Here is a 12122-nt window from a genome sequence, read left to right on the forward strand (position 1 = left end):
TAAGAAAATGACAGTTGTTTTTAACTCCTAAAGGAATTGGGTTTCAACTTAAATGACATCATAGGTTGCTCCACCCATTTTTAGAAGGTTTTTCTTTTACTTTGTGTACACAGTTTTATTTTAGCTTAGTGGAGGAGGCCTAGAAAAATTCCTATCAGGGTCTGAATGTCAGCTTTCAGCCTGGCCAATTTCTGACCACAGAGCTACTTAAAAATCCTTCTAAATATCTTGTCCATTTTCAGCCAGGACAAACAGTAAATATTTCTGGAAGTGCTGAACAACTCCTTTGTTATCTCCAAAGAAAATGCAAAAGACATTTTATTTTTCTCTTTATTGGGCACTGTAGACAGATCTGGGAGAGCTGACTCTGGTTATAATTCTCCCCTTAGCTCGATTGTATAAGTCTTTTCAGGACCACATCTGCAGGCTCTGAGAGGGGTTTAAACTAGAGAGTGTAGCTTCAGTATCTGAAAGAACTTGGCAAGGTTTTCCATTAATTTTAGTTTTCCTTGGCTGTTTAAGGGAATAACGTAATAGTTTACCAGAAAAGCCCTCGGAGTCTCATCAACTCTGGGAGGGACCCATACAGGGACCCTCCTTTGAGGGTCGATATAAGGACATTCATATCTACAAATCAGCTGAATATTATGCAGAGGCTTGTTTGAGGACATTTTCTTTTCCAGAGTTCCAGTTGCTTACCACTGAGACATCTAGCCATGAGTTAGCATTTTAATGATGGACTCCAAGAAGACTGTGATGTAGGGGCCCGGCATCATTTTAGGTGACTGACATTATTTCAGGTGACTGACCTTGGAGCTGTTATGACTTTAAAGCCAACAGCTTGGTGGATTTTTGTTTACAATCTTGTTCCAAAGTCCTTTTAAAGTGTTCAGCTACAGTAATGAGTTTGGTCAAACAGGTAGCTAGCCTCCAATCCCATTTTTTTGGTTTGTTTGTTTTGGTCTTGTTATTAATCCACTAACTTCAGGACATAAACTATTTACAAATAGTGTAGCTAGAGCAGGTTGGGTGACTTCATCCCTTGAATGAAACCCAGAAACCTGTAGGAGGAAAGCCTCCAGATGAGCTCTAAAGTCAGCCACAGACTCATCTTTTTTTTTTGGTTGCATGTTTGAATAACAGACCAGGGAACTCTAGGATTGGCTCTCAAAAGATCAGTTTCTACTTTGAGAGCATTTTCTGCTCCACTGGAGACCACGTTGAAGATTGAGGATCTCAAGTTATCATCTTCAGGGTTTTGCTTTTTGCTTCCTTCATTTTTGTGCTTCATCAGATTCTACCAGCATGTGCACAAGCTGATAAAGATCTGTCAGACCAGGGTCATAGGCTCAATAAGGACTCTAAATTCTTCAAGACTTTTGAAGTGGTTTCTTTTTATATCCTCTCTGGGTTTAGGAAATTCTTTAAGTACCGCCCTTGATTCAGTCTTTGACTAAGCCGTGAAAGATACATGAGAAGGATTGCCTACAACCCTGGGCGGTTTTATTTTAAACTGCTTAATAATCTCTTTAGAATGGAAAGGCGGGGGGGTGGGGTTGGGGTGGCTCAAGAGGGAGGGGATATATGACTCACACTGTTGTACAGCATAAACCAACACAACATTGTAAAACAATTATCTTCCAATAAAAAAAAAAACAAGAGTGGAAAGGCTTCAGATAGAGAATTAGTGGAATGTGAATACTCAGGTAAATGAAGGTAGAAAGGAGCAGTAGGAGCCATGTTACTCATACTGTCTTTTATTTTAGGACCTCTTGTGTCTTTTATTTTTTATTGGCCTTTCCAATGAATCTGTCAATGAAGCTGCTTCGGAATCGTGAAGGCTTTTGGAGGCCCCTGCATACCAATTAAAACAGGTATCTCATTTTATTTAATTTGGGAATCCTAGCTTTCAAGTGTACTTCTTAAATGAATGATCTTATCTAACTAGAACATTCCCCATTATGGCCACTGGAATCCTAGCTTGTTTTTGGTAAGATTTTGCCATTTTTGTAAATATCTACAGCTTCCAGGTCCATAGTTCTTAGCCATAAAATAAGCAGGTGTGCTGAAAGGTGGTGTGCTTAATGCTTTAGAATTTGAGTTAGTAATTAACTTTTAATTTTATTATTTTTAAAAAACAATTATTACTTTAAATTATTTACTTATGTATTTATTGAGCTAGCTTTTGGAGTCAAAATAATACTAAAAAGGGATGTGCCACTTAGGAGAAAATTGTATGGTGTTTTACAGTGCACTTCATTGCATGGCAATGTTCTTGAGGTTGGCTGGTGACCTAGTGTCTGTCTACCCAGTCTGTGGTGAACTTATTCTAAAATAGGAGACTTAAAGTTTGGTGAGAAGTGCTCTAATAGCTTTTAAGTGTTCAATCCATGCTCACCAATTTTTGTGGCTTTTCTGTTTCCAAGATCTTTATAAGCAATAGTCTTTCATATAAAACAAAACAAATGTGTGCCCCTTAATATACCAAGCAGTAACCAAAGAAACGTTACCGCAGACGGGCCAGCAGAAGGCCCTGTGCACACGGCCAGCCATTCCCAACGTGGAGCTGGGGTTGGGGAGAGAATTGAAATAAAAGACCTCAAAGATGGGCATTGCAAACTGATTTCAAAGGAATGGGAAACTGCAAATTAAACTGCCAACAGTTTCCAGCGTGGAATGTGGTCACAGAACCAAGGGCTAAGATTCCCAAACAAATGAGTTGAAAACTGAACCAAGACCTAGGAGTTAGTTCTGGGTGGAACTGTCTGCTAGCTTAAACTGACCTGCCCTGGACTGGAAAGTCTATTAAATCAGGAGCTTTATCCAAAGAAAGCGAAAGCAACCAAGAGGAACTTACCGATGACCTTCGGAAATGACAAAGAAGACAGAAAACTCAGTGGGTTTCTGGAGTAACATGCCTCTGTCCCCTGCTGTTCCTGAAGCCATCGGAAGTTCACTTCAGACCCCACTGCTGCCACCAAATCTGTTAAAAGACAAAATTCAACTGAGTAAGTTTTATAGGTCTTACTGACTTTGTTCAATGATCCATGAATTGGTAGCATCCTATGTAGCATATATGAAGGTGCTATACACAATGAAGGGCTTTTATAAGCAGAAGTGGGCATGACAAGGAAAGATCAGATTACCTTATCTTTCTCTTAGAGGATGGAAGGGGTCTCTAAGGCAGATTACCTCACTAGTGCTGACCAGGAAATTCCAGACTGAACAGTTTAGACTATAGTCCTGGGGGAGGTTGAGACTGCAATTAGGTTATGTATTAAGTCTTGATCTGTGACATGGCTTAACACAAGTGATTCCATTTGGGTTTTTTTTTTTTTTTCTTCACACCAACAGTGAGTGTTTTGCTCTGTCCTGCCCTTCTAAGAAGTTGCTGCTTTAGCTCCTGAGTTTTCATAGCTCTTTACATAGACCTCTCTTATGACACTGAACATTTCCTTTGTGTATTAAAGTTACTGGTATCAGTAACAACAAACATTCTTTGTTATAAACTTAATGCATTATTTTGTTTTATATTGCTAATTCCATTTTATATTCCTAATTTATTTTATCCCCATTTTGCGGGTTAGGAAACTGAAACATGAAGAGGTTAAATAATTTATGCAAGAATATGTACATGGTGGAGTCAGGGTTCAAATGAATAAAGCCAAGAGCCCATACTTCTAACCACTACTACACAAAACAGTATTGTGGTTACTAGACTGGGAGCTTCTGGGTGGCAAAATCTTTCTATGCTCCATCTTTGCACCTCCCAAAGTACCTAATGCCATTCATTGCCCTTTAAAGATGCTCAGTAAAAAGAAGCACACATTTGGTCAAATATCACTTTCCTCTCATCAGAAGGTGGATGAATTAGTGACTGGTACATGATGTTTAATGCAAATACTGAAATCTCATTTCCCCACTGCTCCTCTTCCCTGTTTCTCCTTCTCCTTTTCTTCCCCCAGACTGTTGAGAAGGAATATTGTTGGGAAGGGCAGAGGGGCTTCTTTCCACTCTAAGGAGAGTTTAGAAAGTCCCCACTTTCCTGGGGACTAGACACCTCCTGAGTAACATGGAGGCAGCAGCCCTTTTTAGCTGGCAAATGCTCTATAGTTTGCAACCTCAGATCATTCCAGAGAATGAATCTTTTGAAATAAACACAGAGGAATGGGATCTTTTATTATCTCCAGATGGGACTGTGCAGCCTTGGAAGCTGTAGAAATAGTTCTGTTATGCCTGGATCATGCTTCTCTTATCTTCCAAAAGGAAATAAAGTTCCTTTCACTGAGGAGTGGTAAATTGTGTTATTTTAAAAAGTCAGCTTGGATTAAATTCTGTGGATTGACCCCCCCCACTCCCACAACCAATCCATATTTTTCTGGTTTACATTTTATTTAAATTAACATCCCTCTCCTCCATTTAAAATAAAATATTAGGTTGAGTTGAAAATACACACACACAAGTAAAATTGTCATTTTTAAGTTGTTATCACAGATTTAGATGTTATTTTGTAAAATAAGAATGAAATCTGAAAGTGGAATGTCCTTTAGAGTATACTAGGAAGGGAATAGGTTAAAGCCTATCTGTAGTATTTTTATTTCTCATTCTGTTAGTGGTAGCCAGCAGGGCAGCTTCCACATAGAAGATGCCCAATAAACATTTATTGAATGAACTGCATACTTAAAATTTGGGGTTACAAAATAGAAAATGTAATTTCAAAATTGATGATGCCACCTATTGGCAAAGATAAAATGTAAAACAACACTTACCTAATAAGTTACATCATGTTTCCCAGTCATTTGTTATTTATCCCCACAGAGATTATAAGAATAATTGAGGAGCTGGAAGGAATAGCTTGCTTGGTCCATGCAGACATGAAGCCCACTTTAGTTGCTCTCCATTGTTCAGCTGCTCAGTCGTGTCTGACTCTTTGCAATCCCATGGACCGCAGCACACCAGGCTTCCCTGTCCTTTACCATCTCCTGGAGCTTGCTCTCTACTGGAGTTGCTCTCTACTAGATGCCTATTAAGTGCACAATAATTTGGAAGATGTTAGCGAAGTGAAGACATAGCCCTATCTTCAAGGAGCATCTTATCTAGTTGGAAAGTGAAGATCTATCTCTAGGGAGCAGTCAACAAATACAACACCAAACAATAAATAGCCTGATATTAAAATGCATGATGGGGAAACAGTAGAAACAGTGACAGACTTTATTTTGGGGAGCTCCAAAATCTCTGCAGATGACTGTAGCCATGAAATTATAAGACGCTTACTCCTTGGAAGAAAAGTTATGACCAACCTAGACAGAATATTAAAAAGCAGAGACATTACTTTGCCAACAAAGGTCCATCTAGTCAAAGCTATGGTTTTTCCAGTGGTCATGTATGGATGTGAGAGTTGGACTATAAAGAAAGAATTGATGCTTTTGAACTGTGGTGTTAGAGAAGACTCTTGAGAGTTCCTTGGACAGCAAGGAGATCAAAACAGTCCATCCTAAAGGAAACCAGTCCTGAATATTCATTGGAAGGACTGATGCTGAAGCTGAAACTCAGCTTTGGCCACTTGATGTGAAGAACTGACTCCTTTGAAAAGACCCTGATGCTGGGAAAGACTGAAGGCAGGAGGAGAAGGGGACAACAGAGGATGAGATGGTTGGATGGCATCACCGACTCAGTGGACATGAGTTTAAGTAAACTCTGGGAGTTGGTGGTGGACAGGGAAGCCTGGCATACTGCAGTCCATGGGGTCACAAAGAGTCGGAAACAACTGAGCAACTGAACTGAGAATGCATGATGTTCATTCCATGTATGTGGTTATATTTTACTTATTACATACTGGCTGTGGCAATAGTAGTAAAGAACCTGCCTTCCAATGCAGGAGATGTAACAGACATGGATTCGATCCCTGGGTCAGGAAGATCCTGGGGAGAAGGGCATGGCAACCTACTCCAGTATTCTTGTCTGGAGAATACCATGGATAGAGGAGTCTGGAGGGCTACAATCCATAAGGTTGCAAAGAGTTGGACATATCTGAAGCGACTTAGCACAGCATAGCACAAACATATTTTGGGTACTCACAGGGCAGGAATAAGTCTATTTTGCTTACTACTTACCTCAGAACTACCACATCAATTAGAAGGACATTGATAAACACTATTGAATAATTGAATAATTTAGTACTCATGGTTAGATACATGTAGCTTCGAGAATATTTTAAATCCTGACTGGCAAAACAGATCAGAAAACACATGTGAACACAGGAAGTCATATGGAGGAAGTGGGGTTTGAGTTCTGGAAACTCCCTCAAGGGATTTATAACCTAATACAGATGAAGCCATCAGTGTAGGGAGATCTCTTGTAATCTTGGATTTGCATTTAAACTGGAGATTTTTGTGGTTTGCTGTACCAACCCACGCTTTTTCCTCAGTCGATGACTGAGTTTTTGCTCAACCCTGGTGAAGTCCAAAAGCAAAAAAAAAAAAAAAAAAAAGGCAGACGGTGGGTACTTGCAAAACTGCAAACATACATTTTACCCCTGAAGTCTGTGGGCAGGTAATCTGGAAAGGTTTTTCCTTTCTCCCTTTCCCTACCCAGCTATGTGCTTCAGAGTATTCCTATAGCACTTGGCAATATGTATAAAGAGTCTTAAAATGGCTATATCTTTTGATCTAGTATTTTGTCTAAGAAAGTATGCTAAGGAAATAATCAGGAATGTGAGCAATGCTTTCTGGTACAAAGGGAAATCTATACTCAACATGGAAGCAGTCAAGTTTTGCTACAGATTTAAGATAATTCTCATACAATATTAAAAAATATGGCACAAAATTTGTGTATGAAGGTTATCCCTGACTAGAAAGATTACAAGTTGTTTTGATTTTACTCTAGAGTAAGAAAGTCTTTGAAATTTAGCGGATGAAATTTAGCTCATTGATTCTGGTTACTTCTGCTTTTATTGTCTTTGACTAGACTATTTTCCAATTCAGTAGAGAAAGAGGGTTAACATGTAACATGCAAATGTTTCCTATCCATAGCTATATAAATGATTCCTATTAATACAATGTAAATAAATTTTGCTGGTAGATAATATGTGTGTGTTCAGTCGCTCAGTTGTGTCTGACTCTTTGTGACCCCCATGGGGTGTAGCCTCCAGGCTTCTTTGTCCATGGTATTTTCCAAGCAAGAATACTGGCGTGTGTCACCATTTTCTACTTCAGGGGATCTTCCTGACTCATGGACCAAACCCCTGTCTCATGTGTCTCCTGCATTGGCAAGCAGATTCTTCACCACTAGCGCCACCTGGGAAGCCCATATAAATCTCTGTGTCCATCAGCAGACAAATGGATAAGAAAGCTATGATACATACACACAATGGAATATTATTCAGCCATTAAAAAGAATGCATTTGTATCAGTTCTAATGAGGTGGTTGAAACTGGAGCCTGTTATATACAGTGAAGTAAGTCAGAAAGAAAAACACCAATACAGTATATTAATGTATATACATACGGAATTTAGAAAGATGGTAACGATGACCCAATATGCAAGACAGCAAAAGAGATACAGATGTAAAGAACAGACTCTTGGACTCTGTGGGAGAAGGGGAGGGTGGGATGATTTGAAAGAATAGCATTGAAACATGTATATTATCATATGTGAAATAGATCGCTAGTCCAGGTTCAATGCATGAGACAGGGTGCTCAGGCCTGGTGCACTGGGATGACCCTGAGGGATGGGGTGGGGAGGGAGGTGGGAGGGGAGTTCAGGATGGGGAACACATGTACACCCATGGCTGATTCATGTCAATGTATGGCAAAAACCACCACAATATTGTAAAGTAATTAGCCTCCAATTAAAATAAATAAATTAATTTAAAAAATCTCTGTAAATCAAGTTCATTTGAACTATCTATAGTATCTTACTGTTTCCTCACCAATGAGTTAAATAAAATCTTTACTGTGTGTTAATTCGATATTTACATAAGTCACAATTTTACCTTTTTTGAAAGCTATCCTCTAACACTATATATTTCCTGTAGTCTAGATATTTTTGAAATTAACATGTGTTGCCAAATTTTTGGTAAACTTTAAATTTAAGTACATTATGCATGCATACAAAATTTAAACATGTATGTTTTAATTAACTATGCATGCATACATACATAAATTTATAGCTCAACTAATTCTCACAAAATCAATATACCTATGTAACCAGTCTTCAGATCAAGAGATGGAATACTATTATTAGCCCAGAAGTTGCTCTTGTGCCTCCCTCCTAGTCACTAGGCCCCACCAAAACAGACCTGACTTATAACATCAGAGATTCATTTTGTCTGTTCAACTTTTGGCTACACCATGTGGCTTGTTGGATCTTATTTCCCTGACCAGGGAACCTGGGACCCCAGAAGTGAGAGCGCTGAGTCCTAACCACTGGACTGCCAGGGAATTCCCTATTTAACTTTATGTAGATAAAAATCACATGGTGTGTACTCATTTGTGCCTGGCTTCCTTTACACATCACCATGTTCATAAGATTCATCCCTGTCATTGCATAAAGTTTTGGTTCCTTCGTTCTCACTGCTGTGTAGCTCCATTTTATGAATAGATTACAATTTATCTATGGGCTTTCAGGTTGTTTCTGGTTTGGGGCTATTAGAAATAGTGTTGTCATGACTATTTTTGTGCATATTTTTTGGTGAAAATATGAATATATTTCTGCCAATTATCACATGTATTAATTTAAAATCTGAAAAAATAAACCTAAACTACATTACAAAATCAGTTTCCCTTTTTTCTCTACAAATCATTCCATCAAGATAAAATTCTTCTGATTACTAAACTCTTTTAACATGTAAGTATATTCTAGAAGAATTAGTCCTCATTTATGCCTTTTTGTGAATTTCTATAATCTGATATTGAGATCAGCAGCTAGTTGAGAAGTGTCCACTGGAGCTGGAGGGTGTGAGGAAATCTGGCGTGAGGAAAAGGGAGAGGGAGATCTGGGTCTGATAGAAGGCAGTGAGTGTCGGGCCAGGGAGAAGAAGCAAGAGGTGGGAGATGGAGTGACTTTTCCACCCACTCAAGGTCTTGGCTGCTTCCCTTTGAAGAGAACCACTACAATAATTGTTAACATGATTTATTTGTTTTAAATAGTTTACAGTTGGCAACATGCTTTTATATTTATTACCTCATTTGATCTTGCTCTCACAAGATGGTTGGTATTTTCATTACTGTTCTTGTTGGCAGGTTACAGTCCATAGGGTTGTGAAGAGTTGGACATGACTGAAGCAACTTAGCACACTTGTTTTAATAATAGATACTTAGAGCTTAAAATTGGATACCATGGTTAGACTGATAGGCTAGGGTACCATTTCTTCACCACAGAGGCCAAAGTTTATGCTGTCCAGATCAGTTTGGTATCCTCCATTCACTCGCTGCGTGCTTCCCTGGTTGCTCAGTCGGTAAAGAATCTGCCTGCACTTCAGGAGATCCGGGTTCAATTCCTGGGTCGGGAAGATCCCCTGGAGAAGGAAATGGCAACCCACTCCAGTATTCTTGCCTGGAAAAGCCTATGGACAGAGGAGCCTAGTGGGCTACAGCCGATGGGATTACAAGAGTTGGACACGACTTGGTGATTAAACCACCACCCATTCAGTCCCCATCTTGGCAGTAGGGAAGGAAGGGGGAATTAAAAAGAAGAAAGAGCAGAAAATATGTCTTCGCCATCTGTGAAGCACCTCAGCAGACCTGCTGGTCAGATGGCAGGGGAGGAGGCTGTGGTGCAGGCCTCGGATGGATGGTCAGGTGGAATGGGATTCACCTGAAAACTCCTGACAGCTACTCTCCTGTGTCCTTGGCTTCAAAGCCCTGAGAAAGGGATTAAATCTGATCTGTGCCAACCCTGTCAGTGGGCTCATCTAACTTGGCCAGCCTATTTTTGTTGACAGCTTCCAGGTGTGCATTTTCTTAGAGATGGATCTAAGGCACAAAAAATGCAATTCTCATTGCCAAGGTATTAATTTAACAAGTAAACAAGTTACAAAATGCTGAAGGGGAACATAAAGACGTCTCCAGCTTCCCACTGGGCTCATCAGGAACTGCTTCTCTGCCATTTCCCACACTCAACAGCCCAACAATTCTGCCGTAGATAGGGTGTGTTTTATTTTTTTTTCTTTCTTAATACATGTTTGAAATCTTATTCTTATACCTTAGGACCCAGCACTGTACACCCAAAGAGCACCTATCATTGAATTTGCAGATTAAACAGAGTATGATTCCTATTTTAAACCTATAAAACTAAAGGAGCCCAGGAGATTAACATAAAGGAGTCAACTATTGTTCTGCATGATACAGTAAGGTATTAACCCTGAACTGCTAACCTGTAATTAGGTATCTATTCAAGCATCTATCCTCCATAGATAACCCACAGTCTTGTGAAATCTCACTTCCCACACATGAGAACCATTAAATGCAACCTGGCCAGGCTACCAGTTTAGGGCACATTTCCACAAGGCTAGCCCTTCCAGGAGAGCAGGAAGCTCTCAGCTGCTTCTTATTCTCTGCCTTTTAAGTAACCAAAGGATTTGGTCACTCCATAGGCCTCTGAGATAAACGCTTGATTATCCTCTCAGGATTGCGAAGTTGTTCTCCGGGGACAGCCCAAACTTGATTGCTCAATGTTTGCAGGCAGAAACACAGATTAATCATCAGCATGTGAGTTCCTTTTTTACGCTACCTGAAGTTTCTTGGATGGCATTTTAACTTAAATAATAAAGTGGTAAACTATTTAATGTTCCTTCTACAAATGGCATTTTCTAAGTGTATTTCAAATTCTGAATTTTTTTTTTTTACTGATGAATATATATTTGAGTTTCTTAAAATTTCATGAAGCACTTTACAAAAGAAAAACAACCGAACTGCTGGTTATGAATAGCATTTGACACAGACTGGGATTGAGTGATTTTGGTAAGGTGAAAACTTATGATGCCATGGCATCTTATTACTCAAAAGTGCTCCATTTGGGGCAGCAGGAGGAAATGAGATGGGTCTAAGGAGAGTCATGAAATCTGGTTGCCTTTGTAAAAGACAGGAGCCACTGGGGGCCCACCGGCCAGGTGAAGGTGGAGTGAGAGCCACACATTCTGTTAAAAATTTTTTTTAAATATATTTTTCTTATTACAAAAGGAACAATTCCTCATATTTCAAATAGAAAATCTGACTAAAGAGAGCAGGGAAGAGAATAAAAAATACCTTAATACCACCACTCACTGATTACTAATTTCTGCACCGTCTTTCCCTAGTTTGGGGAATTAACTTCTAAATCTAGGGAGATATGAGAATTATCCTTGAAAATACCTTTGATTACTCAGTGCCAGAATAGAATATTGCTTCCTCAGTTGATCCCTTATGAAGCTGTTGTGTTAATAAGCCATGTTATTTAAGTCTCAAAAAGCAAATAAAAACAAGAGGATCTATCAACACTAGAATAATATTCACTGTGGCCAGATACTACAAATATGAAAAGTACCTGGGACCAGAAATGTATCCAATTTACATCAAAATTATCTCTTTTGGATTAACCTCAGGTTAAGTTCAAGCTCAGTTAAAGGCAGGTCAGGCAGAAATCATCACATCACTTAAAACACCCTCTCTTGCTCACCACCACCCTCCGAAGGCGCTCCTCTCCTTCCCTTTCCCTCTTTCCTTTCTTCTTCCTCTTTTGCCTTCTTCCTTTAGCAAATTTAGGCGAATCCTCTTGAAGCTAAATGCGAAATGCTGTGATGCTACTTATTAATACATTTGTACCTATCCTGCAATAACTTTTATTTTTTTAATTAATTTTTTTAGGTAAGAAGTGCACAACACTTTGGAAGTGGGTTGATTTAGAAACACACTCTGCAGACAGAGTGTGGGCCATCTCAGCCCTTCTAAAGGTACAAAAATACATACATACTAATTTAAAAATTCAAGTAGTACAGAAAATATAAAATAAAAAGTAAAAATCTTCTCTTTCCATTCTCTTGTCTTATTCCTCAGCTTTCTTTCCACTTGAAGAGAGGTAGGCAAGACCCAGAGTTGGGCGGAGGGTGAGAGCAGGGGGCGTTTCTTTTTGTACATTTACACACTG

The 12122-nt window shown here is 39.2% G+C and overlaps 1 long non-coding RNA gene across 5 annotated transcripts in view; it reads right to left on the minus strand.

Annotated features, from left to right (window-relative positions):
- Window positions 1–12122, minus strand: part of LOC138984611 (uncharacterized) — a 133173-nt gene that overhangs the window by 36760 nt on the left and 84291 nt on the right. For all 5 annotated transcript variants that reach the window (XR_011461847.1, XR_011461846.1, XR_011461848.1 and 2 more), the window contains exon 4: window positions 2858–2983. This is a non-coding gene — a long non-coding RNA (uncharacterized lncRNA). The remainder of the gene's footprint in view (window positions 1–2857; window positions 2984–12122) is intronic.

The sequence above is a fragment of the Bos mutus genome, chromosome 2 (genome assembly GCF_027580195.1).
Source record: "Bos mutus isolate GX-2022 chromosome 2, NWIPB_WYAK_1.1, whole genome shotgun sequence".
NCBI lineage: Eukaryota > Metazoa > Chordata > Mammalia > Artiodactyla > Bovidae > Bos > Bos mutus.